Source organism: Anser cygnoides, chromosome 1 (assembly GCF_040182565.1).
Source record: "Anser cygnoides isolate HZ-2024a breed goose chromosome 1, Taihu_goose_T2T_genome, whole genome shotgun sequence".
NCBI lineage: Eukaryota > Metazoa > Chordata > Aves > Anseriformes > Anatidae > Anser > Anser cygnoides.
In genome coordinates this window covers 69,479,204-69,505,662 of record NC_089873.1, presented here as the reverse complement: position 1 = coordinate 69,505,662, position 26,459 = coordinate 69,479,204, and the positions used below count along the sequence as shown (strand labels likewise).

General features: G+C 36.6%; 2 long non-coding RNA genes across 3 annotated transcripts in view; one reads left to right on the top strand and one right to left on the bottom strand.

The window, feature by feature from the left end:
- Positions 1-12,684, bottom strand: part of LOC106030887 (uncharacterized) — a 32,814-nt gene extending 20,130 nt beyond the window's left edge. Inside the window, exon 1 of one of the 2 annotated variants that reach the window (XR_001204015.3) lies at positions 9,578-12,684. This is a non-coding gene — a long non-coding RNA (uncharacterized lncRNA). Of the gene's footprint in view, positions 1-9,149 lie in introns of both variants that reach the window. The other variant, XR_010832271.1, reaches the window with a different exon arrangement.
- A 1,855-nt stretch (positions 12,685-14,539) lies between these two features.
- LOC106030888 (uncharacterized) lies at positions 14,540-19,906 on the top strand. The gene is made up of 3 exons (XR_007158431.2): positions 14,540-15,542; positions 16,946-16,996; positions 18,319-19,906. It is a non-coding gene; the product is annotated as an uncharacterized lncRNA (long non-coding RNA).
- The last annotated feature ends 6,553 nt before the right edge of the window (positions 19,907-26,459 follow it).

Here is a 26,459-nt window from a genome sequence, read left to right as displayed (position 1 = left end):
ACAAGATCATTTTTAATCCCAGGGTGTGGTCTCCCTTCTGCTCAATTTATGTCAGTAAATAAGAGACCACCTTTCCATTCCCCACTAGCCCTTACCAGCTGGGGACTCAATTTTGGAATTTCTATTGAATAGGCATATTGAAAGTAATGGATGGCCAACGACCCAAGGAATGCCCAGGTTTATTCTTCACTCCAGTGTAAATTTGACAGGGGACAACTACTGTCTGATTGTTTCTCAGTAGTCTTGCTCCAGTGGAGTCACTGAAATCCTCACAATGCATCTTAATTCAGACTCTGATGTGACCAAATTTAAGATGCTTAGAATTAGAGACTGCTTAGCTAGACTGCTATGTATGACCCACATCCTTTGGATGCTATCTATAAAGACAAAGTGGACTTGCCAGGGGCAAGATGGGACTTTCTGTCTCAGGAACAATTGTTTATTAATTTCCCATGAGTTTTCTACTCAGCTATACTCATTACCAACTCAAGTGTTGCTATAGGTTCTGTCTTTCCTCTTTGTCTTTAACTTAATACCTTTTCTGATCTATGTACAGATTTTTTTTTTTGACTTTACTTTGACATCTGAGATTACTAGCAAAAATCAAGCATTTGCTAACAGACACCTCCATTTCCTGTTCGCTGAGCCAATTTAACCAGCCATATAGTTTGTTTATAGTGGCAAATTGTAGTAATTGCATGATATTCACTGGAAAATACTGAGATAAATGAAAACATTTCATTTTAGCAATGTAGGCAATAATAATGGAGGTCATTTAGATTTGCTGTATCTCTGCCAAGTAAGCATTTTTTTTCTTCTTCAAATGAACCGTGTAAGAGACAATAAAGCATCATTTCTTAAGCAGTATGTTAGGTATGAGATGGGAATCCTCTTGCTCCCCCCAGTCAGGCAGTTAGTAGGGCACTCTTGGGTGCTGTTCTGAAAATATGTATCTAAGTTATTACGCATGTTCATTGTGGCTATAAATGTTAATTTGTTGTTAAAAAAAAAAAAAAGTGCTTTGTTAGAACATGAAATCTGTGTGAAGAACACACAGCAGCCATTGCTTCCCCAGCAGCTTAAGACAGAACAAGTTATTTGTAGTGTTAATCTGTCCACAAGTATGTTGCAGTGTTCTGTGAACAAAGGAAACAAATGGTAGCATGAACAACAAATTCACTATTGTGCAGTCCCTGTATAATAAAATCCTCTATTCTAATTTTCCAGGGCAGCTGGAGGATATCCTATCACTGTTACATTGTGTCTGGTTACACCAGTTAAAGGAACAAAGTCCCACCATCACATAATTCCAGTTCTTCCTCTTTCTGCTGAGCCCGATGAGTTCTGCATACTTTTTACGTTTTGCCCCAAACAGACCCAATATTGGATGACTCTGCTTGCTTATTTGGAATGTCATGGTTAATCTTTCCATCGTATTCATCTAGCCAAACATGAAAATAGTTTAATCCAGTTACAAATGTCATGAATAGAAAATGGGATTTTCACAACCTGCCAGCTACAGGTGCTCAATTACTTCCCCTGTGTCATGCTTTTCTCACAATCACACGCCTGTTAAAACCAAAGGGACTCATTTGTGCAAATGTGACTCAGCATTACAAATGGCCTCTTTCAATGTTAGCACACTAAAAAAAAGCTGTGTAATGCTGCCTTACAGCAGTGCTCCTGCACCTCAAGTTCAGCGTTTAAGTACTGTGCTGGGACCCACCTCAGAAGAAGTTGTTGCAGATCCCATGTGCTGGGGAGAAAGGAAGGCATGTTTTGTGTGTTACTGATGACTTAGATTTGTACGTAGCTTTATATAAGCAGGGTATGTAGGCAGAGAATATACTGTATATGTAGCCCTGTGCATTTTCTTCCCTGGAGAATTTGCTGAGGAAGCCAAGCAATGCTGATCACCTCTTTTAGCATCTCAAAATAAATAACATCTTTAATTAACTGTTGTGAGGTTAAGAGTGTTTTAGGGTGCTTCCCCAAAGCCTTAAATTAGTAACATAGCTAGAGCAGGTGACTTTACAATTCCAAAGTCTTTAATAAAAATACTCTATAATTACATTATCTTTTGTAAGGCCATTTTTGTGGGACTCAGAAGGGAGGCATTTTTATTGTCAAAAAGCATATTTCATGGCTAAAAGACTTAAATGTATATAACATTATAGCTTTTCATATGAAGTCTTCTAAAATATTGTTGTGATGATATTTTCTTACTGGAAAATCCATAAATATCAAATGTTATTTGTGTTTAGAACTTTTGGCTGCATTAATAAAATTGCTGAAAGTAAATCTGTGGTTAAGTGATAATTTATTTTTATTATTATTTTATTATTATTATTCTTTTCATACTCATTTTACATTTGAAAGCTTTTAAAATACAGTACAGCTACCTGTTCTACATTTGTTTGCAAGACTGGATCCAATGCACAAGACCCTGTAAAGCTGGAGCTTGAAGTAGTCCACAGTCACTTATTTGCTCTCTTCTTAACCTCTGACCTTATCTTTTTCAGTTCTTCCCTTTCTGATTAGCTTTCTACTTGCTAGACTATTTTTACTTTACTTATTTTGCACCTTCTTTTGCCTTCTTCTCCCAGAATATATAAGAAATTTATCTACTTTTTCTTTTTTTAAATGAGTACCACCTCAATTAATAAAGTTCCAGATTCTTCAACTCTGTCCCACACTACAAAGAAACTTATTCAGTCTTCCAGAATAAGACACTTTAATTCCTATACACTATTTGTAGAGGGCATCTGGGGACAACAAAATTGGAAAAAAAAAAATAAAATCAAAGCAAAACTAGTGTTTTATTGCAAATGCAATTTTTTATCTTCTGTTACAGTGAATCATGCCCTGAACTGGGTTTGGGGTTTATATGTTGTCCCAAAATATCAGATTTTTATTTTTTTTGGCATCTCTGTCTCTAACCACAGCACCGTATGTTCCAAGCAATTTAGAAACTAAACACATTGGTGATCTACACACTCCAGATGTCAGCATTTACAGTAGGAAATAAGGTAGTGACACAAATTTTAATGATCTTAGTTCATGAAGGCCATAGAAGGATGCTAAAATTAAACCTGTTTTATAATTATTACTACAGTGAACTTAAAAAGTAAGCATGAGAGAGAGGAGATACTCTTGATAATGACTGTAGCCTCAGCTAAATAAAATCCAAGTCTGAAATACAAGTAGTTCACTAGCCAAAGATATAATTATTACCGAGTTAATGAGAGGGTATGATTGCACAGAAACATGCTCTTCTTCCCCTTGTTTCTTCAGTTACAACTGGCTACTAGAAATCTTTCACCCTTTCAGTGATTGACACTTCTACAACATTTAATCTGCTTAATAACTGTTCCTCTTCTTCCTGACCCTTCTAATGAATTCAGTCCTGAAACTGAAACAAGGACCTATGCTTTGCAGAGCACCACCTGCAACCCAAGGGGCTTACAGTCTACGCAGCTGAGAAAAAGGCAAAAGAAAGAGACTATTTCGTCCTCATTCAACAGACTGCGAGCTGTGGCCCAAAGCATCTGACTCATTTCCCCAAGTTTCTGGTGAAGAAGTTATTAAATCAGATCTCATACATCTCACTTCAAGAACTCTTAATCATAATGTTTCCTTGTTGAAGATTCCTACTAAATAAGGACAAAAATAAATTTGTAAGAAAATTGCTTGTCTTTAACTCAATACCCTTTCTGATCTATGTAAAGATTATTTTTCATTTTTTTGACTTCACTTTGACCCCTGACATTGCTAGCGAAACATAGTCAAAGAAATCTAACAGACAACAGCTATATTCTAGTGGGAAACAGCAGCATTTGCTGAGGGCAAATCTGCTGTGGTTCCTGCTCTTCTGGTTCCTCACCTGAGGATGAGACAGCACCTGAGAGAGGAAGGCTCCCAAGGAGAAATCCAGGGAACAGGGATGAGGGCAGCCCCTCGAGAGCATGACTCACAGAAACTCACCTGAATCATGGCTTTGCTGCTGGGCTTTCTTGCAGGCTATATAAAACCATTGCAGTCGCTGCTGTTCTTTCCCTAGCATCAGGAAAATACTTACAAGAAATCTCAGTGTTGAGCCAAGACAATGTCTGTTACTAGGCAGAGTGACGGTTTGGCAGCAGTCAAAAGCTAAGAAGGTAGTAGCAGCAGCACAGGGAACTCTAAGAGCTAAGAAAAAAACCACACACACGCACAACTACATTTGCTTTGATTTGCTAATGATGGCTCTCAGCCAGACTACCGGTGTTTGAAGGCCTGGTAGTCACTGAAAAGTGACAGTAGTTATAAAGCAAATCACAGTGATGCAGCTATTTAGAGTGACAATAATTACATAACTGGAAATTATTTTCTTTTAACCATTTAAACTGAAACAACTTAAATAGGCCTCAGATTTGATGCTATCATCAGCAACACAGCTCAGAGCAATAGCAGAAAAAATACAAAACCACAAAACAAAACAACAATGCATGAGCTGGGAAACCCTGAGAAGACAGAGATCAAACTGAAAACTCTCATACTTACACTTGCTAAACTGTCCCCTAGTATCTACTCAGAAAAACAGCACTTTTAAAATGCCCTGCAGATCCAGCATGCATGCAATCATGCATCAAGTTTTACACAGCGTGAATGGGTTGTGTAGCTTTATAATTTGTGATTGTGTTGATTTTTTTTTCTATTTTTCTCTATATATATACTTCAAGATTTTTTTTAACCTTAATCTTCATTTAAAGAGTTTTTTGTTTGTTTGTTTACTAAACAAAATGCTGATTGCTCCTCTCTGCATGCTGCTCCCTGCCCTGAGACACCACAAACCCAAATCTGTGGTCTCATATGGAAGGTGTGGTGTGGAAAAAAAGGAAAACTGTAGGTTGTTGGGACAAGAATTATCTGTATCACTTGGAACAAACTGAATATTAACAGATTTTAAATAGTTACTCATGCTTAGGGATTACAGAAAGGTACTGATTTTTAATCCAATATTAAAACACATTTGTTTTTACCAACTATGTAAACACTAAATTTGTGAAGTAAAGCACAACAAAAAGAAATCAGCAAGTAATTTAGAGAAAAAAAATAGTATGTTCCAGATCCTCCATTTATTTGGCTGTCCATAGACGCTACTTTAAAGTACAACTTTGTCTGCTCTATGTATGTTAATTCACTGACATAAAAATATCAGAAGACTACTTTTATATATTTTCAAAAAATTCACTACATTCTGTGCCAGTTTTTGAAATCAGTCAGACTTATATAAATACCTGAGAGCAGACAATGTTCATTGTTTATCAAATTCAAGGACTGACAGGATGCAGTATTAGGCAGAGAAGTCCCATAGACATGTAACTTGCCCATCACACAAATATACCTCTTATGGGACAGCATATGATTTAAAATCAAGATTTAAATCGTTCTCCATAAGTGTCTTTCAGAAGAGATTGAATTGATAGGTATTACCATAAACTTGACAGTCAGCTATTCTGAAAAGAAATGATCTATGTCATGGCTGAAATTTGTGGAGTTCTCTTTTTGATTTCATTGGTTGCCATAGGTCTGAAGCTTTTCCCATCTATAAAAAAATTTAGGTCTCCAAAGTTGAACACGTATACCAATTGATAAGCAGTTGAAACTATAGTGAAACACCACACATATCAATAACTAGCAAAGTTTTATGTTCCACTTTTGGTAATAACTGTGGATTTACACCTAGGTGACTTGTTACAGAAAATACTGCCCTTTTGTTAAAAACAGATTTTGTTTTTCTAGTGTGTAACTGTCCATTTCCTAATATAGTACCGTAGACTTGTGGTCAGCTGTTTTAATTTGTGTATTATACATAAGACTAAATTTTGGTCCCTCTCATGCCAATGAAGTCAGTGTAATTAATTTGATCATTAAAACTGGTGCATAATACTCTTATACCATTAAACCTTCATACCCTTATAATTCAACCTGAAGTCAGCAACAGCTATCGCTGTTTAAACTTTAATATCTAAAAAATGGATACCCAAACTTTAGAAACTTTTGGTGGATATAAACCATATTTCCTTACTTTTCAATATTTTTCATACATGAAGACAATCTTACATAAATTTTGGTAAACAATGAGCCTGTCGAACAGAAATGCCAGCTGAATCAGTGCTTTTGGAGGCTGAACCTGTGATTACTTTGGTTGTGAGAGTTTGCATCATTGTTAAATAAGTCTGAGGGTCTTACAAAACACAAAATATTGACTTTTAAAAAACCATAAATTATATTGACAAGGGAATAGCATATTTTAGTACATACATCCAGTATACAGGTAACTATTGCCAGTTTCTTGCATTTTATTGCAGTTTCTTACAAATTTGAAGCGAACTATTCATCAACCCAGCTATTTTTTTTTTTTTAACCAGTCACCTTTAAAAAATAATTGTATTACCTGATTTTAAGCATCAGTTTCACACGCACTTTATTGCTCTATCAAATACTTCTAGCCAGAGTAATTCTGTACAGAATGGCATAGCAGAAGTGTTCGGGATAGATGTCTGTCAGGGTAATATGTCTGCCCACACATCTGTGTTTGCAAATTAGCTTGCCAGCACTCTTCAATCCCAAATCAGTTGCAGTTATACCTATTACATACCACATAACATTTGTTTCACAGTTCTTGATATAGTGCTGTCTTGTAGCTGTCTATCTGAAGACAATTTTCAATATATATAGTATTTTCATCAGTGAAGTATTGCTAGCAGCCTCACAGACAGTAGCCATGAGGCAAATACATAATGTTCCATGTCCTATCATATCCATCAGCTCATGTTAATTTTCTTTGTCTCTCAAAAAGTTATTACTATAAATGTAGTTCCATGAAAATATTCATTCTTATACTACCTCTGTTAAAAAGTGTAAAGTTGCTGGAGTAAGAAGGAAAAATAGAATGGGTTTTAATCGTCAAAGTTATATTGACTTTGTCTATAAATCAGTAATCAGTTACATCTACTTTGCCTATGTTAAAGATTCACATTTATGAAGAAAATGTCTTGAAAAAGGACCTATTAAAATATGTGTTGCCATTAATACCCTGTTAAAAAGCTACTCAACTTTCTGAAAAAAAACCATACCTGGCTACATCCAATTGTTGAGATGGATTTAAGAACAGAAATTTCGACCCTGAAGAATAGTTTTCTGATTAATCAGAAAATCACACAATTCCCGTTAAAGGTGGCAGAATTTATTCAAACAAATCAATTCCATAAAGTTACCTCACGTAGAGCAATGGAAGGCAGTGAAACTGGTGGAGAGCTACTGGTGGGACCTGGGAGACTTTAGCACGTGCCTATGGGTTACAGCAAAGTGGTTACTGGATGTTGAACTGCTCTATTTTGGGGTTTGTTGATGTTCATTTGTGCAAACACAAATAATATCTGAGGACAATCGGAGTTGGATGTGTTATTTTTCAACCCTGGTAATTCATCCAGCAGTGTGCATTCCTACGCTTTTTAATTTAAGAGTCTCTTGAGCTTCTTTCTAGTGATACAAGGGAACCGACCGATCATTCCTGATGCAAAAACGAGTGAATAATATAATTAAATATAAATTTTAGGATAATGTCCCATCAATTAAGGGGCCAAAAGAGGGAATACAGTAGAGCAATTGCATCTAGTACAGTGTGATGCATTACAGGGTGGTGGTTAATGGTACGAGAGAATCAATGCATACAAACATCCAGCTATATTTCCTTGTGAAACAGAGAGATTCTTGTATTAAATAAATATGATACTCCATAAGGAAATTAAAGAAGGCAATAAATTTAGCAGGATACAATCTGAGTGAGTCAGAAAGACACAGGGAAGAGAATTACAATATTTCTAAAATGTCTGAGTTTGACATAAATGTGATTTACATCTGAAAAAATGGAGATAGCTTCTCTCAAGCATAAATGATCCTTCTGATCACACGAATTATGGTCAGATAGGCAGGGACATAAAGGAAACAAAATACATTTCTCAACCAGTGCATTCTTGATGACTAACCACTACAGAGAAGACTCCAAACAGATAAATATATCACAGAAACACTACTGGATGTATCTCATTAAAGAATGGAGTAAAGGCAAGATTTTCAAGAAAACCAAATGTGAGTGAAAAATTGCTTGGTCATAAACATAATGTGAACTCAAAATGGGTAACTCGTATAACTGCATTTTTTAATCAATTAAAATATTTTGTAAACACTGTGGAATTAGATCTCAAGGTGAAATGGCAATTTGAACTATTGCTGGTAAGCAACAACCTGAAAAAAAAAGACTGTGATTCACAACACAGAGATGCAGTAAAAGGAGCTAGGTAGACATAAATGTCTAAGGCTCTGCTTCTACCTTCTATTGAGTGTTCACAACAATGTGAAGTTGCCTGCCTGATGAATAGTGGAGACACCTTCATTGCTTTGACAGTAGTGCTAGATGAAATATTCTGGATAGGAATCCTTGGGAATACACAAATTGAAGTGGTGATGACAGATGTTCATAAATTTTAGACGGTCTTTGGTAAACTTAAGGACAGGAAATCAATTATTCTTGTTATTATTCAATATGTGACTGCCCATAATAAATGAACATACAACGTTTGGAAGGTTGTAGTTCAAAAAGTTTGTGGATTGGTAGAAATTCAATAAGAAAGGATTGAATTCTAGGGTGTCATCTGTCAGAATGATTAGAATTCTTCCTTCCCAATTTTGATCCCAAAACAAGCAAGGGTGCCAAGTTTTCAGCCTTTGGTTTAAAATCATAATTTAATTACTCAGGTTACCTTAAAAAGAAAAACTTCTGTCTCCAAGGTACTTACAAACAAAATCCAGATGATGTTCTGAAGATTTCTAAGGAATACTCCATACTTCCCTGTACTTTCTGTCACACAAGGCCTACATTAAGTCAAGTTGCAATAAGCTAGCCCAGAGGCAGTATGAGAATTATGTCAAGTAACTTCTCACTTGATTGGTATTTCAAGGGAAGGTGGCTTTCTGCTTAAACAACAACAACAAACAGCATAACCAATCCTTAATCACAAAAGAGCAGATGAAATAAAAGTCATGTCTTTTCAGTTTGTAAAGGCAACCTACAATTGGATTAATTGCTTTTAATACATTTTTACCTTAAAACTTCTGGGCCTTGATCACTACTGGCCTTTCCCTGAAAGCAAGTGGAAACTACTCATCATTCCGTCCCATAAAACATCAAATCACATCAGAAGTGCTATGCCTCACTATTCACTTTTTGCTTTCTCAGCAGATAAATTGCAGTATAAAGAGACAGTGAGGCTAGAGCTCATGCATTTTCTACCCCTTTTAGGAGCTGGCAAAGTGGGAGAGGTAGGCCGAGGTGAAAACATCCAGCCTACCGGACAGCAGTGCACAGAGGTCAGCCCAGCCAGTGACTATATCCCAGGGTTTCCTTGTGATAGCTTTTGCCCAGCTAAGCTTCACAAAGAGTGCATTTTATCTTAATTTCCTTCCCCCTGCCCCCACATGGATATATTTGTAACCCCAAAGAGTGTTGTAGCGACTAATTCCTTTTACTCACCTCCCCTGCTGAGAAGCGAAGAGAGTAATTATTGCTCCTCTGCTCTGGTACATGACCTAGAAGCTTCTGTGTGTTTCTAACACTATGTAGATTAGGTGCTTCAGTCTTTATGTGCTTTTGATTTTAATCTGCAGACAAAATACAGAGTTTCCTGGTTTAGCCAAAGCAGCAATCAGTACAGCAGAAGGTTCCCTCTTGCATACAGGCCGTGATCCTGTGCTCCCTGACACAGGCCTCACTGGGGGGGATTCACAGGCCTTACACCACTGACTTTGCCTTCAGGGAATCTAAATTTTCAGGGAATCTCATTAGAATTTCTACATCTTTTGTAATAAATCTTTTTGAAGAATGAGCAGGATATGCAGCAAAAACAAGGTCCTTTGACTTAAATGAGAACAGAATCGATTTCCTGAAACACAGTCCATCTTCTTGAAACTGGGAACAAACATCCAGCAAATGAAAAGCTGAGAGCACATGAAGATTTAAAGGTTTAACTGCCTTTCTTTGGCATACAGAATGTTTAATTAATTGATGACAGAAATGGTAATTTGCAGTGGTCATTCAAGTATTTTTTTCCAAAAATATAAGATGAGCATTTAGGTATGGTGAATTGGGGCTGATAGTCTGCTAACAAAGTCAGGGCTATTAAATTGTACCATTCTGTTTCTCGTTCTGTACAGCAAAAGAGAAAACAAAAACACAATACCTTAAAATAAAATTATTTCCTCTTTATCTTATTATGTTTCCCGTTAAGGTAAAAAAAAAAAAAAAAGAAAATTTAAATTATATCCCCAGTTTATCTAGGGGAATGAATCAAGGAAATTAATGAAACAGAACTCTTATGCAAAACAAGCTACCAACAAACCAATGAAACTGAAAATAACTAATGTAAGATTGTGGAGTTAAAAGCTGTATCAGAAAATGGGAATAATTAAAAGTAAATATCTGAGTGCTTGGATTTCAACTTATCAGTCCTTAAATAGAAAATTTAATCATATTTTCCTAGGGTTTTCAAAGAGCAAGCTGAACAAAATAAGAATTCTGAAATCTGAAACATCAATTCCTCACAATCACAAAACATCAATTTTTCATGCACAACAGTGGATCGTTTAGCTACACAGTGCAAATATCTGTCACTTCAGTTAACAAAGCAAAAGGTCATAGCAACTTGACATACAGAGAGCTGTCCATGAGCTAGAAGGCTATAGTCTGCCACTGAATTTCAGAGCTGTGTACAAAAAGTAGAATAATATTCAGAGCTGAGCTACATGCAAAAAGCAGAATAATATTCAGGAACTATGGGAAAGTCTGTTAACTGCGGACTATTTTTCCATTGAATCCTTGTTCAAGATCCATTTTTTTAACTTTTTTCCCCATTTACTTAACTTCTTGTCCCTAGTCAGCCCTTTTTTATCCTTCACCAGCTTTTTACCCCTCCGCATTATAATACAGTTAATTCCTACTTCTCAGGGCTGTGTGGCTACCTATCGTGGGAGCAGTAAAAAACAAGGAGAAATTATCTCCCTGCTTTTAGTGGCACGTAGAAATAATTTCAAGGGAGATTACTTGGAAGGAGTCTGTTCTTTATCGATGGGCTGAATGAAAAACACCTCTCTGTTCAGCACTTATGAGACTTTACCTGTAGCACTGTGTCCAGTTATGGGACCCTCGGTACAAAAAAGGCAGCAGGATATTGGAGAAAGTCCACTAAAGAGACCACAGGCTGGTTAGCGGACAGGATGTATGAGTAGAGGCAGAAAGAGCTGGGTTTGTTCAGCCCTAAGGTGAGATGCCAAAGGGGAGATCTAATTGTTGTCTACAACTACCTAACAGGAAGATGTAGTAAAGACAGGTCCAATGCCATAGAGGTACACAGTGGAAGGACAAAAGAAATTGCTCAAGTTGGAACATGGGAGATTCTGACCTGATATAAAAAAAGTATTCATGAGGTTGGTCAAACCCTGGAACAAGGCCCAGAAAAGCTATGGACCTATTGTTTTTCTCAGGCCGTGCTTTTTTCCAGGTACCCTGAGGCAAGCCAGTTGAATTGCTCTAACAACAGCAGGCTACTTTTGGGCACTGTTCCTCCTGAGAGTCAGATGTTTCCTCCTCGGTCATGTGCCAGCATAAGTGTAGTCAAAATGATGTGGAATGTGCCTTTTGGAAAAATACATATTTTGGGGAGCAGCCTGTTGTAACCTCAGGCATTCATTCCCCTGCAGGCTGATTTGCAGGAGCACGTGCACAGGGACAAGGAAAGGCAGCAATGGTCTTTCTGAAAAGTAATCGGAGAAGTAACCCATGCCTATCCCTAACCTTTCTCAGGAGCCTTGTGAGTGGACAGGAGATGTATACTCATTGATCTCACTGTATGTTTAATACCCCTGATCCCACTGGGAATGAGGATGGGAACTCAATTTGTTGTGACCTCTTGGGGATTGGACTTCTCTGTTGGATGTTCTACTACTGACTCCATCTTGTCTCTCTGGGCATAGTCTTCATTCTCTCTCCAAGGGCTTACTGCTTCTCCTACCTAAGGCTGAATTATGACTTGTACCATTTTATTCTCCTCACTGGTAGAAAATGACTTTTCTGATGCTGCTTGTCCTTGCCCAGCAAGCCAAATTTCATTTGACTTGTTGATTTTTATTTGAAGATGTCTGCATATGGAATTGCAAGTACTTCTTGTGCTGGGTCTGTCTGGGATGGAGTCACCTTTCCCTGCAGCAGCGCACACAGTGCTGTGCTCTGCACTCGTAGCTGGAACAGCACTGGTACCACTCCAGTGTTGTGTCTATTGCTGCATAGTGCTGGCACAGCATCAGGACTCCCTTCAAGCCCCCAAGAGCCAGCAGGCTGGGGGTGGGCAAGTAATGGGGATGGGACATCGCCAGGGCAGCTGACCTAAACCAACCAAAGGGATATTCCATAACGCCTGATGTCACACTCAGCAATAAAAACGGGGGCTCTCGTGGGGGAGGGGGCTGTCCTCCCGAACAACCGTTACGTGTTTTGAGGCCCTGCTTCTCAGGACATGGCCGAACATCACTCGTTGATGGGAAGTAGATAATAACTTTTTTTTCCCTTTCTCTCTGGTACACCTTCTTCTTGGGAATTTAAGATAACATGCAATACCATTATAAGCAGGACAAACATGTCCTTAATAAATATTTATATGTTTTCTTCTCTATAGGTTTCTAAACATGCATTGTCGTAGCTACAAAAATCACACATACACAAGCCTTTACTCAGTCTCTAAGCGTTTTGGAACAGATACTCATTCTTAGTGATATTTAACATGATTTGGCATGATTAAAGCATTTAAATATTGTTTTAATACAAATAATAATTAAAAGTGACATCAAATATTATTTGTAAATCTATATTTGCACAAGAGATGCATATTTAGAAACATATCAATTAAATTAGATTCAGTCTGAAAGTATTTAAATGTGGGATAGATTCTTATGATGAGGCATAGTTTACATATAGTAACTCTGGTTTTAGAGTCATTTACAGTAATGTGATCAAAAATGTTTTAAGGCCAATGATTTAAGTGATCAGGCAGTATTTTCAAAGTCTGTTATTCTAAAAACCATAGTATCTGCTGTTATTTTAAAAGCATGCAGACTCCAACAAACACTGCTCATAAAGCCTTCAATGTTCTGTAATTATATTAGATACGATAGCTAAATCAGTACTTCCAACTGCATATTTGTAAATCTATTTGGCAATCAGGGAAAAAGTTTACCTGTCAACCAATTATTATTGGATCATTAAATTGTCTTTCAAATGAAAAATTTGATTATGCTGAAATGTGTACAGTCAATGTACCCAGAGTACTCACCTTCATATTGCTTAGATACATTTATTTTTCAATAATTCCTCAAATATGCCTTTCACTGTAACCTTGTTCCTTGTGAGGATTATTTGAAATCCTGCATAGGATGAATCTTTAGTGCTACAGCATTAAACATTGAATAACTGACTATAGCTTGCACCTTGAATGTGAATTAAAGCTTAGACCTTTCAAGATTTTTAGCTCTCCTAATTTTCTTAGCTCTAATTCATCTAAAAAATTATCAGTATACACAACATTATTTTCCTCTCCTAAATTACATTTTCTATTGACAGTTCTGCCCTGTACTATAGATGACATTTCATGACCACAGTACATGTGCAGTGACCCCTGAAGAAGCATTGTCTTTGCTGGTAAAGTTACACTATGCAACACAGCTGGGGATGCTACAAGAGATACGATATGAGCTCTAAAATCTGCCTAGCTGCAGTAGCTCCATATCACGTGCAAGCTCATTAGCCTGGATCTTAGCACTTCTGACAGAGCGGAAATGAATGTTTCAAGAGCTAGATTGTTCGATGTTTAGACATCCCAGTACCAACCTCTATTGTGCAAAGATTTTAGACAGATTTAATACCAAGTAGATGAGAGAATCTTACTTACAAGAGGCTAATATCACAGCACAATCCAAAATATAGACAGCAATCAGCAGTTGCCCAACTAGTATTAAAATCCTGAAGCCAGTCTCCTCACTTGGTTTAAAATGGAGTAACCTCACTGTGGTGAAAATATTCAAAACTGATTGAAGTGCAAAATGGTATATTTTAATGTAGTAAATGTCTTTCTAATATATAATGCAACATGATTGTGTTTTAATATACAATTATTATTTAACATCACTTCTGACATAAGAACTAGAAAGCCATCGGTCATACTTTTTAATTTTTATTTTTTAATACTGTAACAGCCTTCAGTAACAATCTTCAGTAGTTCACTCTAAAAATGGCTACATGCTGGATGGGAAATATTGTTCATTCTTTTTATTTAAAAACACACAGGGAATAGATTTCAATTAATTATTTTTGTGCTTTGTTCTTATTTAAGAGGACACCACATTTACTCTGAACATTCTTAATGCCTTTGTCCTTTAAGGTCTTCCTCTTTTAGGATTCATTAGCCTTTATTTTGACAGTCTGACAGAAGTATGTCAGTCCTAGAAGTGTATCAGTCCTATCAGTCCTACACATTATGTTATTTTTTTTCCAGAACAGGGTCAAGAAGTACCATACTCTAAGAACAAGCACCATTCCCCTCCTCCCCATCCCTCTCTGCCCCCCATACTTAAATTTATTTCCTATGTTCATTTTATTTTTGTGTGTGTGGCTGATCACATTCATGGAGCTGCTTGCCAAGCCTCTCTTCTGTGTGCTAATGGAAAATGAGATCTTCATCCCTTCCGCCTAAGACACTGAAGGAGAGCTGCTACTATTGAGTCTGCAGCTCTGCCTCCCAAGCTGGACTTAAAGAGAGGTAGTAGTGATTGTCCAGAGCTCTGCGTGAACCACTAAACTGAGCAAGCAGCACAGGTCAGGCAGTGTAGTGTGCACATGGGAGGAGAAAGGCATTAATGCCAACTCCCCTGGCAAGGGAAATGTGGAATCTCCTGTTGCATGCCCGCCTCACTGACATCAAAAAGAGTAAGTCCAGCTGAAGTTTGTGTGTGAAGTCTTTATTCTCCTTTTGACCAATCTGAGCAAACAGACCATCTAGCATTCAGTCCTGTATACCTGAGCAGCAGGAGCAGCAGCCTTTGAGGTACTTAGTACACATATTTCACCAGCCTGGAAGTCGTCTTTTGGCCTACCTGGTCCCAAGTCATGAGGTTAATTCAGCTTTTATTTGAATTTATTTCAGGTATCTAAAAGCAGAAATAAAACGGGACAAGGCTGAGTTGAGCTCTCCTGTGAAATCATAATTTGGCAGTCAGTGTTGCACAGCTGAGAAAAGAGAGAATTGGGAAAAAGAATAAAACGCAAACAAATGTGAATTAGATCTGGCTGTTGCATTGTTTTCCTTTCTCTGGATGAGGCAAATAATGTACACAAGAAAGCATTTCTGCCAGTGATGATATGAGAGTACAGATCTGTATGGAGTACTTGAAAATTTGTAAGTTCCTCACTAATTATGTCTTAAACAAACATTTAATATAATTTCAGATTTCACTTCATCATACTAATGAGATATAAACAACTATCCTTTGACCCAAAGCTTACAGCCCCTGGCAATTTAATTTCTACTTAGTATATCACAATGTCTTTAGATGACATTTTTACAGTATGACATTGTTAATATTTAAATTAAAAAAAATGAAATACAGGAACATATTCAAGGGAATTAAAATTATAAGGATTATGCTGCTTAGGAGGGTTTTAATGAAGCAGGAACAGAAGCATCAAAGTAACCTTTGAATGCAGAATTTTATGATAAATATATTGAATTCTTTTTGTTTCCTCTGCAACTTTTTGCTTATGCAAATATTTTGCCAATATTAAAAGAAGACAGACCTTGAAATTACCTACTGAGTTACAGGGGTAAACTTACAGGTACATTTACCTCATTTGGTATGGTCCTACATATTATCAGAATTCAAATATATATATTTTTAATAGTTACAAGTATTTTTAGGAAGTTTTTAGAAGTGTGCTCTTTCTTTCTTTTCTTTCCTTTCTTTCTTTCTTTCTTTCTTTCTTTCTTTCTTTCTTTCTTTCTTTCTTTCTTTCTTTCTTTCTTTCTTTCTTTCTTTCTTTCTTTCTTTCTTTCTTTCTTTCTTTCTTTCTTCCTTTCTTTTTTCTTTCTTTTTCTTTCTTCCTTTCTTCCTTTCTTCCTTTCTTTCTTTCTTTCTTTCTTTCTTTCTTTCTTTCTTTCTTTCTTTCTTTCTTTCTTTCTTTCTTTCTTTCTTTCTTTCTTTCTTTCTTTCTTTCTTTCTTTCTTTCTTTGTCTTTCTTTCTGTCTTTCTTTCTCTTTCTTTCTCTTTTTCTTTCTTTCTTTCTTTCTTTCTTTCTTTCTTTCTTTCTTTCTTTCTTTTTCTTTCTTCCTTTCTTCCTTTCTTCCTTTCTTCCTTTCTTTCTTTCTTTTCCTTCCTTCCTTCCTTCCTTCCTTCCTTCCTTCCTTCCTTCCTTCCTTCCTTCCTTCCTTCCTTCCTTCCTTCCTTCCTTCCTTCCTTCCTTCCTTCCTTCCTTCCTTCCTTCCTTCCTTCCTTCCTTCCTTCCTTCCTTCCTTCCTTCCTTCCTTCTTTTTAAAGGTAGCAATAACCCCCCAAAAGACAAAAATATGAAGGTCTTTTTCTTCTTTATTCTGCATCTTATTTCTTCCTTCCCTCCTATTATCTGATGCCATATGTAACCCCCACTCTTGAAGAATCTCAGCCCCTCTGTCCTTCACATATTTACTTTTCCCAGTACACATATGAGGTAACAGTGGTATGTCATATCCTCTTTAAAAAAGAATTATACTATATCAAATCCACAAAAGCAGTATGGAAAGTTTAAAGATTTTTTATGTCTTCATAGGATTACAACATAGAAGAAAGGATCAGAATGCAGTTTACCAGCTACCTCCAGGTTAGGACACGAATTATGTTAATTTTGTTAATTTTACTCTTTCTGTGCACACATTTGTGCATACTGTGGTACAAGTTAAAACATTTTCTACAGGTGCTGTGGAATGTGTCTTGTATGAGTGCCAGTCAGTAACACTGATGTATGGGCTTCCCAACAAAAGAAGGAGACACAGAGCTGAACTTCCTTAAATTAAGAAGTCATTGAGCACTCTCTCGTCTTCTGAGTAAATCTTACAGCTATTAGACTGCTACATAGAAACTGGTTTGTGGCATTGCTGCTCTGCTAAAAGAAAAATAAACCAATATTAAAGAACAGCCATTTTTGCCTTCTCAAAGGGCAAGATCGTAGCTTTCAAATGTGGAGTTGTGAATTTCCATCTCATATCACTGCAATGCTTAGGCCTGCAAGAACGTAGACAAACTCTGTAGAGAGGCAGAGGCTCCCTCCTGCATCTCTTTCTGTAGGTCAGTGTAGTTGTTCCCTGCTGCTGTGTTCACAGCTGTGAAATCCATGCCAGGCAGTAGAGCTTGCAAAGGGCTGAAGTACCATCTTTATACATATGGTCAAACCTAACTTGGTCAAACCTGGCTACACTAAGAAGAAAAAATAAATAAATATGAGGAATTAAAAGGCATTACAGTTAGCAAGGGGGAGTAAAATATATTAATTTAAAGAAAATGAGTTGTTTTGTAATCAACATGTTTCATAACATCAGACAACAAAATGGAGCAGGATAATGTAAATTTATAAGATAGGCTGGAGCAAAGGACTGGAAGTCTGTCTAGGAACTTTTTCCAGGCCAATCTAAAGCTCATGACCATTGAAGGAAAACTTTCTGCTGCTATCTGTGCGCTCTGTATTGGGTTCTTCAGGTCTGTGTGAAACAATTTAAACAGCTTTAGCATCATAGTACCTCTATCATACTTTTCCTCCCAGTGAAAATAGTCAAATGATTATAATTAATCAAACAATTACAATTAACTACTTTGTTGAACTGGGACTTAAATAGAGGAGCAGAAAACAGCTGAAGGTAAAATAGAGTCTATGCATTTTTAATCTTCTCCTTCTTTCCATGAATACTTCACAGGACATAACATATTGTTTTGAAAAAACTCTGCATTTTAACCACAGTTTGTCCCATAATCTGTATCACACATTTGGCAGCCTATGTAACTTTGATAAAGGAAAATAAATTATTGCACACAGAATAAAAAAATGTTAATTACGCTTTTCATTGGCTTCAGCTAAATCCGTGTTTTGTAATGGATTTAGGCATATGGAACTACAGCCCAGAGGCTGAAATAACAGCTTGTCTTTTGCAGGGCTTACAGACCACAGGAAGCATGCTGTCGATGTGTCTTCAAAATGACCTTCTGATGGGGAAAGAAAGAATGGAACTATAGATGCTTATTGAATACATACTGCACACTCGATTACAATTACTAGAGGAATTGGTCTAATCAGTAATATATTAGCAGATAATGCTAATTATTTGAGAAAGAACAACAGAATAAATTTGCATGCAGACGCTGTATAAGGAATGCAACAGTATTGAATCTATATACCTTAAGGAATCACATTTATATTATGCACATGCAAAACCAATGAACAAGAAGGTGACTTCTTAGTGTGGATGCACTTCAGGCATTAACTCATTAACAATATAACAATGAATAATAAATGCTTGAAATAAACTGAGCTTCTCATATCTGTCTCTAATGAAGATATAATTAAAAGTAAGTTGCAAATGGGAAGTCTTGTATGAAATACAGTTCTTAAGTAAAATTAATATTATCTTCAGTGAACTGGCAAAAATGTTTTGCTTAGAAATGAGTAATTCCATAATCACAGGGATTTGAAAAAGATATGATCTCATATGCATTACAAAGAAAAAAATAAAAGCTTTTTCTTACCTGTTGAATACTATAAAGCAAGAAAAAATGCTGTAAGGAAACTGACTTGCAATATATCCATTTTTAAAGGTAAGTTGTCTGTGGCACTTTCTTCAAGATCAGTGGAGTCCTAATTACTTCACGTTACATACAGGACAAAACAGCAGTTAAAGGCATATACAAGAGTTTCTGTTTCTAAGTCTCTGAGTCTGACTTAGGAGAGGTGATCTTCTCAGAGGACATTCTCTTAATGGTATCTTCAGTGCAAGGGAAAAACAAACAATCCTATAAATGTCTAATATTTCATACAACTCCAGTTTCCTTTTGAATATCTCATTCCAGACGAAAAGTATTTCTGTCTGAAACTAAAGGCATTTACTGAAACACAGTGCTTTCTACTGAAGGTGTTCTCTGGAAGGCTTAGCTGTTGAGCTGTCCACTCAATGAGAAGTGTCTTGAACAGTGAATAAATGCTTTTCTTAACGCTTTGAGGATATCAATGAGTGAATTTCCAGATCTGGGTGCATTCTGCAGCCCTGTCCCAACCTTCTGTCAGCACAGAACCTGAAACTACACATGGACTTTTGTAGTCAAGGGAAAGAAACGTGGGCTTGTGGGCAAAAAGATGAACCATAGCAAATGAGGAGCCCACCACGTGCCCAGGCAGAATGACTGGAGGACTGATGTCAGAATGTGCCACTGGGACAGTCTCTAGCCAAATTTTCATCTTCTTTGTGCATATAGGCCTTAATATAGCCTACACAATGCCTTTCAGTAAAAGTCTAATTCCTCAATGGACAGACTACATCTCAGAAGCTATAAGAAACCCCCTGAGAGCAATCAAAATGTAATGATTTACTCCTAGAATCATAAACTGACCTTAAAGGATTTTCTGTGGAAAACACCAATACTTCCCACATCACATAAAAAGAGAAGTAAAATAATTCAAAACTGGAACCTTTGTTAATTGAACTCTCCATACATACTGCAAATATATTTCTACGATAACCAGGGCTGTCCCTCTTCACAGGTTTGTGGAGAAAGATTTTGCCCCTCTGAATGAAGTAGCAGCTCTGAATATTGTATCAGCCCAATATTTGGCTGATACAATTCATTTTGTTCTCAAACTGTAGTACCATCACCATTGCATAGATAATTTCGTTCCAGCTTTCCACTCCCTACACAGTTTTATGTCACTTCTGCCTCTCCTTCCTCACTCCCTTCTGACTTACTGGTATGCCTTACTCTTTCTTTTAGACAGGGATTGCTTCTCCATCTTGCAGGCACAAAGAGCCTGTAAAAAATCCCATCTTCCTTTCAGTGGTCAGGGATGATGTCTGGACTGTCTGGAATTTTATTTCTTTTCCACACTGAGAGATGAAACGAGTGGCCAGAATCCCTTTCTCTCCACCTGCCTGGATGTTGTGATAGAAGGAGGGAAGGAAGAAAGGGGAAGAAGGCAGAAGCCATCTTTGCCCTTCAGAAAAGTAACCATCTGTGCGAAAATGGCTGTGGGTATCTGAGGAGAAAAGAGGCATGATATTCTTCTCAGAAGGCCTGATTGGCCTGAGCTCTAAAAGGCATTCAAGTGAAGCAGGCAAACATTCAAGCAGGTTTTCTACACGTTCACATTCCCAGGAAGACTGGAGCTTCTTGTTTTGGTCTCTGCTCCATTTTTGTCTCTTACAAATTTGCCTTAGCTGGCTATATTTGAAACTCAAAGAGGTTGTGACACTAGAATCTAAATCTTTTCTACGCCTTGTGGCACACAGGTAAACAAAGTATGGAGTAAAGTTTGAGAAGTAAAAAGAAAAAAAAATAAAAAAGGAAGAGCTGTCACATATGGACAGAAGTCAGATAACAGTGAAATTACATAAGCAGCACTGTGCTCAAGATCTTGTTTTCCCGAGGCTTCTACATTTTTTGTGTTTAAGAATAAAGAATATGCGTCTAAGAATAAACAATGTGTGAATAAATAAGGGGCTTCTGATCCCTTGCTTTACCACCAGTCTGCCCCCAAGGGTTGTTGCTACCTGAAACATGAGCTCCCTGCAGCCAGTGAAACTTGAGATGAGCGTACCTAAGTAGCTGTAGGCTTGCAAGGGCTGGTGCACTGATCTGTGGTCTATGTAGGCAGATTGTGAAGCTTTACTGGTAAAGAGGGATGTCATACACAAGAACACAGTCGTCTGCTCGAGGATGCAGGTTCATAATTCTAAGTTTCAATCAATCAGAACAGAAAAATTAGAGAATCATATGGTTTGGGTTGGAAGGGACCTTATAGATCACCTAATCATCTGAAAATCTCCTGTTCCTTAATGCTTTCTCCTTTTGTGAAACAATCTTGCATTGACTATGGATGAGCTTCATTTGTGATCGTGGTTACGTTGTACATATATCACATTTAATGAAATTACTTCCTACATTAGATATTAGAAGCCATCTATCGTATTATTTATTCGTCACTTTAATGCATTCTTATGGGGCATAAACAAGATCAGGGAGAGCTGTTAGCTTTCCTGAGCACAGAAAGAATCACATATACCAGATGTGAAATCTCTAGGAATCTAGATCCGTGTGACTTGCCCAAAAGTTATGGAAGGAAAGACAATGGTCCAAATGCGCTTTATGAATGATAAAACAAAATAAAATAAAACAAAACAGAACAAACAGGTCCTGTTACTAAGATCCCACAATCCCAGGATTTTTCTGGGTATGAATTTAAGGATGTATGGTAGTTCCTGTTCCATTAAAAAATAATGTGCTACATAAATTGCTAGATATAATATGGGCCATCTGTTTTTATTTTTATTGGGTCTCTTACTCCTTCAGTTTAGTATGGCTGCAATTCCAAAGGCTTACTAGGACAAATACTTCTTTTAACTGTGGAAAACTGCAAGATATTATGCTATGAATAACACTTCATTTTTGAAATACTGATATTTTGAAAGCACTCTACACATTTAAGAACCCCAAATCTTGCTATAAATTAATTATAAAATCCACTATTTGTGTAACAGTGGCATACTGACATACAGACTTTACAGACTTGGGAAAAAACTTGCACTTGGAATATAATAAATATGCTTTTTCATATTTGTTGAACATGTTAAACCATTCTTACCGTAGAAAAGAAAACAGTCCTTGAATTAGTCTTACTCTAAATGGAACATTAATGTGTTGATTATTTGAAGTCAGTAAGAGAGAGAGGGAGACACTTGGCAGCACATTCATTGTGTTTCACTTTTATTTTCTCTGCTTCAAAATCATCTTATAACTATGCTTTTCCTTCACAACTTGATATCAGGGAGTAGGGAACACAGCTGAGTTTTGCATACAGACTACATCCTGGAGAACATATAAGTAGCTGTTTTTTTTTTCTTCATCCTGGAGAACATATAAGTAGCTGTTTTTTTTTTCTTTTTTTTTTTTCTTTTTTCAATATGGTCACATTCATTCCGTGAATGAGGCGAAGAAACAATTAATGCCATTTTTAGAGACTGCAAGGGAAAAAACATGAATTTCTTCCAGTGATCCATACAAGGAGTATTGTTAGGCCTTGTTTCTTGTTTTCTGCAGCCCCAGTGCCAACACATAACATGAATCTTTAGTGCCTGTTCAAGATTTTTCTATCTATTCCAAAAATAGAATGTTGGTTTTAATTCAACACAACTATTTGAAAATGAAATGATAAACTTGATTTGCTAAGCGTCCTCATTTTTATACGTTTTCTACCTGCTGCATTTCCAGCAAAACATGAAGCAAACTTTATAATGGGAACATTAAATATTCAATCCAAATACTAATATTAAGTGTTGATTTTCTTCCAATTTTAATGCAGCTGGAAGCTGATAATGAAGTCCAAGCTAAGCTGTAATGTTACTGATGTAATAAAAATGATAATTTTCTTTGCAGCAACAGTTAATGGTAGATGCTCAATGTTTTTCAGAAATCAAAAACTTGAGCCAATTTGGCTCAGGTACATTTGTACCAACTTTATGATTCCAATGAGACTGCAAGCATGTAAATGGAAGAACAGAGTTTAAATAAAATTCACATTTTATTTTGAAAGAAAATTGCATCTCTTCGTGTAAATGTTCTGAACTGATAGAATAGGTGATTATCTCCTTTGACAGAAATAACCATGGCCACTCAGTTACAAACAGAGATAAGCTGAAGGAGAAAGCAGTACATTACAGAAAGATACCTGCTGATAATCTATTTTTACAGGCACAAAACAAATTTTTAGTGGTAGGCAGTTATGCTTGTAAATAGGTAGATATTGCTCCAATTCTGGATATTCTATACTCCTGGCTGCAATAGAAAGTTGTAGTAAGTTACAGTTTGACAATTAAATTTTTTTCTAAGTCAATCCCTATCAGTCTACCTTTTTTCCTAAAAAACAAACCAACAAACACAAAACAGAGTACTGATGCCAATAAAAAGGATTCACAGGTAGTATATGATTGTGAATGGTTTTCTTAGCAGCAGACAGAAAAGGAGGGAGATTTTACAAATAAAGACAATGTCAGCTGGAATGTATTCTTTTTACAAAAACAACAGCAAAATCCAATAGGAGCAAAAGCATAAGAAGCTGCAGCTGGATCTCAAACATACTCAGTCACAAAAGCATATACAAAGAAGTTCATTAAATTTTTCAATGGAGTTATACACATTAGCTTTCTTCTCATAATATTTATTCCTCCCCATGTTTAAACTTAGCCAAAGAATAAAAAGGACCATTTTGAAGAATGTAGAGGGAAAACTGACAAAGCCTGTATTGCAATTACCTTTTCTGGATTCATTTCATAGGCTTGCATTTTCAGCCACATCAGAACCTTTACTCTGCCCAAACTGACCCTCTGAGCAGCTTTTGTTGCAGATTTTGATGTCATAGATTGCCTCTTTTAGTTGGAAAGGAAACTGAGGGAAAATGGAAAGTTCAGAAAAGGTAGACTGATAGGGAAGACAGGAAAACTACCCAATCCTTCACTGTTAAATGTTTTTATTCTTGCACTCTTTGCTACAGTTTTGCCCTATGGAAACTGCATTCTAAAGAAAGAATTTAATTCTACAGAACAGTGTATCGCAAAATATCATAGGCTTGCATCTGACAAGGGATTGACATGGTGGAATAGATGTTGAAACCGAGTATCTATCTGAAAGTCCTTTATTTATTTAGTCTTTTCCATGTTTCCTTGTTGTTAGTATATGCTCATTATTTGTGTTTAAGTAAAAGTGCTTTTTTCACAATTCAGAATTTCTAGTGCTATGTCCCCATTTCTGTTTGCACTTGAATTTATGTCAAAAATTCATCCCTTGTTCTGTACTGCATACATGAACTACACTAACAACAGGCCATCTTCTTTATAGCAGCCCTGGGTTGTATAATATTTTTAATAAAATTACTCTAATTTTCAATAAAGAAATAATCACATATTCAAATAATTACCATGTAAAGACAGCTGCTTGCTCATTGAATAGTCTCTAGCAGCAACATGGACATTAAAAGAGCTGGATTGATGTTGGATGGATCTCAGTAGCAGCTGTGGGGTGAAGAGAGAATGACCCATAGGTAATGTAGCTTTCTGTGAAGAATCAAAGGAACACAGGGAATGGTCTCCATGCTCCATCCTTCTCCCTCTTCAAGTACATGGTGCAGATTCTCTAGCAAATGGGCATCTGTAAGAGGTATTGTCAAGGGACATCGTTACAAGGGCAGCTGTCTGCTTTTTGCTTGCGGGAAGGAAACCCTGCATGATGAGTACCTTTCTGCAAAAGAATTAGCATAAACTCCCAGGATCTTTGTTTTGAATGACCATAAAGATAAACAATCAGATGAAAAATGTACTCTAGCCAATGGAAATCTAAAGAAAATCAGTGTATAAATAAATGCAACTTCTATTTTTTTCAGTTACATTCAAATATTGACAACACTACAACCTCTCCTTCTGCCATAAGGCTTTATAAATAAGTATGCTTATAAATAAAAATTGAGCGTATGACTTTATCATCAATACAGAATTATGTAGAATGATAGTTTTTATATTAGACATTTTTTTTTTTCTGGGTAATTAATTATCATATCCTGATGTGTACAATAAGGAACCTCCTAAATCAGGTATGAGTACAGATGCAAATCTTTATTTCACATCAAAGAAGCTGAAGATAGCGTTTCCACAGTATGTTGCTTATCCCCCAAACCATAACATAATAATGCATAGTTTTTACCACATGTTAAAACAAAGACAATGAAAACAATCATGGCCAGTCAGCACTGAAGCTATAATGCCACTAATCAGTATTTACAAATGAGCATGCTCAACCCACATGATAACATAATTGCCACTAGCTGTTATGAGCAAAAGCAAAATCTTATGCTTACATTAAAAACAACAATATTTGTAAGAACATTGCTTAAATATTCACTTCAATATTTTTAGAAAGTTGAGTGTTTACAATACTGCTTCAAATCAAACTTTGTTTCTAATAGAACTAATTAAAAGGTATGTTTACAGACAACAGCAAGCAGTAGGCAATTTATTGAAATAAACGTTAGCAAAGTATCACTGTCAGAGCTTGAAAATAAGACAAAATACTGCTAGAATATGTGGTTGTGAAACTCATTATATTCACACACAAAATATAATAAACTAGCTGATGTAACATAAATGCCCAGTATACTTAGCTTTGCTGCTGATTTTGAAGTTATCTCTTATGTGCTGTTGCCACTTTTGTCATCTGAAGTAGCTGTTGAGGAGATAGCCCCGATACATCTGCATAATGCTGAAGGTTCCCATACAGTTTCTGGTCCTCTCCTGCACTTTCCACGCTGTCCTTCTTACTCTGCCCTGCCCCTCCTCCCCTCAACCCCCCCCTCCCCCCCATTGTTTTTTTTTTTTTACTACAGCTCTAACTTTTCTAGGTAAAAACTTTTATATCTTTATAGCCACTTTTGCAGAACAGGATTAACTGGTTGTCTGAATACCACCATAGTAGCAATACATGGATGTATTTTACTGTTTCATACTAGAAAAAATGGCAGTGGATCACACTCCTTTGCAATTTGTAATAAACACTTGAAAACTTGCTTGAAAACTGGGAGAAGTAGCATTGCTTTCTTTATTGTGTGATGACTGATAGGCAACACCCAGCACACATTCCTAATTCAGTCCCGTATTTTCTGTGCTAGCTACAAGAAATTTATTCCTCCTATATACTGATCTCTCTTTGTTCATGATACTTTTTTAGGGATGTCTCGTGCATACAGAGAGGTATGCACAAGTAAAGCTTGAAGGCTGAATTTCCTGGGCTTCAATATCACTAAAAAAAATCTAGTAATAGCACCTCCATATCTTTGCCAGCCTACCTTACCAATTTCCTTATAAGAGATGCTACAAATAGTATGAGGTTAAGTACATACAATATTGAAGAAAATTACAAGGGACAGTAACAGTTTGCTTGCTGGCTCACCGGTAGCAGTGTACTGCCTTTGACAGTGACCATTGCTAGTACCTCTAGAAGCAGTTAAAAAGTACAGGAAAGTTAAAAAAAAAAAAAATAAAAGGCAA